We start from the raw sequence: 5,183 nt of genomic DNA, 5'->3' as shown, positions 1-5,183 counted from the left end.
GGAGCGAGCGCACAGCGACGCCTGTGGCTGGAGGCCGGCGGCAGGGGCCGAGGCCGGGGGCGCAGTGGTTACAGCGCCGCCAGGCGGGCACCGGGCGGCTCAGGCCCCTGACCTTGCGCGCCCCTGACTTTGGATACCACTTTAGGTGCTTAGAATCTTCGTCGTCTGGTCCTCCGTGCCCACCCCATTAGACTTTCACCTTCCCCGGGGTCTCCCTGGCTCTCCCGGACCCAGCCACACCCTTAAAACAAATATTTAGCATTCTTCCAGGTGGAAATTCATTCCAAGCTCCAGACAGAAATATCTGGGACATTGCCAGGTCATGGACACGCAGACCGTGTTTGTTGATCAAGGCTCCTGCAGTTAAGCAGGATGCGCGCTGGATATGGAGACGAGATGAGATTCTGCCACTCACTATCTGTGACCTTAGTTCCTTGAGCCATTATGGCCGGGACCCAATGGAGTTTATGAATAGCTGGTAATCCCCCCTCCACTTTTTTTTTTTTTTTGAAGTGAAGAAGTGTTAGTCACTCAGTCCTGTCCAACTGTTTGGGACCCCATGGACTCCAGGAGCCTACGAGGCTCCTCTGTCCATGGAATTCTCCAGGCAAGAATACTGGAGTGGGTTGACATTCCCTTCTCCAGGGGATCTTCCTAACCCTCATTTCCTGCATTGCAGGCAGATTCTTTACCGTCTGAGTTTATTTTTGACTGCATTGGGTCCTTGTTGCTGGGTGGGCAGGCTTTCTCTAGTTGCCACCAGTGGGGGGCTTATTGCTAGTCGTGGTTCTTGGTCTTCTCATTGCCTTGGCTTCTCTTGTTGGGAGCATAGGTTATAGATTTCTGGGCTCAGTTGTGCATAGGGGTTTAGTTGCCCTGTGCTATGTGGGATCCTCCCAGACCAGGGATGGAACCTGTGTCCCCTGCATTAGCAGATGAATTCGTAACCACTGGACCACCAGGGAAGTCCCAATCCCACCTTTTTTGAGGACAGAACAACTGAACAAACAGAAAATTGACAAGGTTCCTTGATTTTCTTGGAGTAAACTCTGTTAACCATCGTTTTAAAATATCTACACCTCCACAGTTTATGTTCATATTTGGTCCTCAAGCTGAAAGATTCTAAAATACTTTTAAATGGGTCTAAAAATGATGAAATTATATTAATATAGTTTTAAAGATAAGTATATGAATCTCCCATGTATTTTGGATTGTATTGCAAATGTTTCTCAAGAGTTCTTTTTGGTGCTGAGAACCCATTTTTTTCAAAGGAACAATGTCAGTTGAGTTACTACCCAAGTCTACAAAAATACCATGTCGTGAATCAGATGTACTGTTTGAGATAAGCACTATTCTCTGCAGCGTATATCACACCTCATTCCTGCTTAACCTGGATTTCAGGAAGGGTATGCCCTGAAGTCGGAGAAGGCAATGGCACCCCACTCCAGTACTCTTGCCTGGAAAATCCCATGGATGGAGGAGCCTGGTAGGCTGCAGTCCATGGGGTCGCTGAGGGTCGGACACAACTGAGCGACTTCACTTTCACTTTTCACTTTCACGCATTGGAGAAGGAAATGGCAACCCATTCCAGTATTCTTGCCTGGAGAATCCCAGGGACGGGGGAGCCTGGTGGGCTGCCGTCTATGGGGTCGCACAGAGTCAGACACTACTGAAGTGACTTAGCAGCAGCAGCAGCAGCAGCATGCCCTGAAGTGAATCATGGTAATATCATCCCCGTTCCCTGAAGATCGGGCTAGGGATAGGACGTGATTCTGTTCTGGACAGTGATATGGGAGGCAGATTCACATTTGGATCACTCACAAAGCCTGCAGAAAAGAAAGTCTTTATCGCCATCCTCGCTCTTCTTTGTGATGCTGGCATGAGGAAATGGAGTCTGGCATGATGGCAACCATCTATCTACTACTGACGAGAGGACAAGCATGAGAAAAGACCAGAATACTGGGAACACTGGAGGGCAAGGATGGACATAGACGTGACGGAATTGCTGAGTGTCTGGGAGTCTGCCTACCTCCAGACTCCTTGTTAAGTCAAAATGTTAGATGCTCAGTCGTGTCTGACTCTTTGGAACCCTGTGGACTGTAGCCCACCAGGCTCCTCTGTCCATGGAATTCTCCAGGCAAGAATACTGGAGAGGGTTGCCATTTCCTTCTCCAAGGGATCTTCCTCACCTAGGGATTGAACCCGGATCTCCAGCATCTCAGGCAGATTCTTTACACTCTAAGCCACCAGGGAAGCCCCCTGTAAGCCACAAATATCCTGTGGTTTGCTAAGTCGCTTCAGTCGAGTCCGACTCTGTGCGACCCCATAGACGGCAGCCCACCAGGCGCCCGCATCCCTGGGATTCTCCAGGCAAGAACACTGGAGTAAGGTGCCATTGCCTTCTCCAATGCATGAAAGTGAAAAGCGAAAGTGAAGTCACTCAGTCGTGTCCAACTCTTCGAGACCCCATGGACTGCAGCCCACCAGGCTCCTCCGTCCATGGGATTTTCCAGGCAAGAGTACTGGAGTGGGGTGCCATCGCCTTCTCCATCCTGTGGTTTAGGCCATTGTTAATTGTTTTGTAGTTGCTACTTGCAGCTCAGTGCATTGGAACTGAAATGAATACCTAGCATTATTTCCAAGTGGAAATTCCCTCTATACTCAAGACAAAAATCCCTGTAGTATTTCATTGAGTTCAACAGCTTTTGATGTGTACTAATGGGCCACACATGCAACAAACCAAGCAGGTCATGAAGATGAGTCCAAGACATGCCTTTGCCTTCCAGGGTCTCACCAGGAGGCAGATATGAAACTGATCCTAAAATTCATGTGGAAATGCGTGGGACCCAGAATAGCCAAAATAACCTTGAAAAAGAAAGACCAAGTTGGAAGGACGCATGCTTAATTCCAAAACTTACTACAAAGCTATAGTATCTAAGACTGTGATGTTGTCATGAAGATAGACATAAAGATCAGTAGAATAGAATTTAAAGTCCAGAAATCAACCCATACAGCTACGTGTGCATGTGTGTGCATGTTCAGTCATGTCCAACTCTTTGCAACCCCATAGACTGTAGCCTGCCAGGCTCCTCTGTCCTTGGGATTTCCCAGGCAAGAATATTGGAGCAGGTTGCCATTTCCTCCTCCAGGGGATTTCCTTACCCAGGGGAGTGAAGCCGAGTCTCTTGCATCTCCTGCATTGGCAGGCAGGTTCTTCACCACTGAGCCACCTGGGAAGCCTGTCATACATGCATGGTCAACTGATTTTCTACAAAAGTACAAGATAATTCAATGAAGTGTGTAAATACTATATAAATAGCTTTAAATACAATGTAAGTGTTACCTGGGTGTTGCCAGTGCATGGCAAATTCAAATTTTACCTTTTAAAACTTTCCAGAGAAAAAATTTTTCCAAAATATTTTTTATCCTTGGTTGATTGAATCCGTGAATGCAGAAACCTCTGATCTGAGGGTTGATGGTATACTATTAATACTGCTTACCTGGAGTAGAAATAAGAAGAGAAATAGGTTATTAAATCTGTACTGCTTCAGTGATATGTTAATTGTATCATTTCAGAAGAGAAATTAAACTTTAAAATGTTAATTTTCAATCTGTACCGTGGAACAATAAGTACAAATTAGCAATCAAAAAGTGCAAATCAGCATTTTCAAGGATATAGGGGTTTAAGGGTCTCAAGGTCTAAATATGGTTGTCTGTTAACCTCCGCACCCCACAAGCATCGCCCTGTGTTTTTTAGAAAAGAGTCCAGAGCCATGCTAGTCAACAGCACTTAGAACAACAGCTGGTCAGAGAAAGTTCTACACTTGAAGTGATTTCTAGCTGACAAAAACAACCACAAATGATATTAGCTCAAGGACCTTTTATAGCATGCTTAAGCCCTGGACTTCACACCATTCTTCAAAACTTCCCCCACCCCCGATTTCTTTTCTTTCTTTTTTTAACATTATAGAGCTTATAGGAAGTTCTCTGGTGGTCCAGTGGTTAGGACTCTGAGCTTTCACTGCCAAGGGCATAGGTTCAATCCCTGGTTGGGGAACTAAGATCCTACAAATAAATAAAAAGGATAGGTTTTTTTTTTTTAAGCAAATTATTGCTTATAAAAGAAAAGAGAAACTTGTAAAGAAATAAAGGCCAACAAATTAAACAATTCTTTTTCTAAATTAAAATTTGTTCTAACATTTTTTTCTAATCTCATGCCTTTGAAATCAAGTGTGTTAGTATGATGACTTCTTCTATATCCTTGTCACTCAATGCTGGACTCTTAAGACCTCATTAATGTTTTGGATCATGGTGTCTTGAATTTGAATGTGCATATGAATTACCGGGGAAGGGGCCTTGTTAAGGTGCAGACTGTGATTTCCGTAGGCCTGGGAGAAGCCTCTCATTGTCCATTTCTCACCCTCAGGCAATGCCTATGATGCTGCTCATGGACCAACCCCTGAACCAGATGATTTGGTAGAGCAGAACCATTTCAATATGTAGTGCTCACCTCGGAGCACTATAGTAAGATTTTTCTTCTCATCAAGATATAATTCACGAGCCAATACAATAAAATTGAATTTAATTAAAAAAATTTAAAAAAAGGTATCATTCACATATCGTAAAATCCATTCTTTTACAGTGTATCATTCAGTGTTTTTTTTTATTATATTTACAGAGTTTTGCAAATATCACCACAATTATTTTAGAACATTTTCATCACCTGAGGAAAAAACCCCATGCCTATCAGCAGACTCTCCCCTACTACCCCCAAGCCTCCCCCAGCCACTGGCAACCAGGGACCCATTTTCTGTCCCTCCAGATTTGTCATTTTTCCCTGGACATTTCATATGAGGGGAATCAGACAGTCCTATGTTGTCTTTTTGTATGTGGCTACCTTCATTTAGCATGATGCCTTCAAGATATGTCCATGTCGTAGCGTACGTCAGTACTTTTTCTGGCTGGATGATAGTCCACTGTGTGGACTGACCACATTTGGTCTATCCATTCATCAGCTAATGGACACTCGGCTACTCTTACTTTTTCACTGTCGTGAATGCTATCTTGGCATTTTTCAAGCGTGCAAAGGGGCCCCTGTTGTGTCACAGTCACTTGTTCATCCAAGAGTTGGTTACTGCTGCTTTTTTTTTTTTTTTGGCAGCATGTAAGGCATGTGGGATCTT

This window comes from Bos indicus x Bos taurus, chromosome 26, assembly GCF_003369695.1.
Source record: "Bos indicus x Bos taurus breed Angus x Brahman F1 hybrid chromosome 26, Bos_hybrid_MaternalHap_v2.0, whole genome shotgun sequence".
Taxonomy (NCBI): domain Eukaryota; kingdom Metazoa; phylum Chordata; class Mammalia; order Artiodactyla; family Bovidae; genus Bos; species Bos indicus x Bos taurus.
This window is presented reverse-complemented; position numbering follows the sequence as displayed.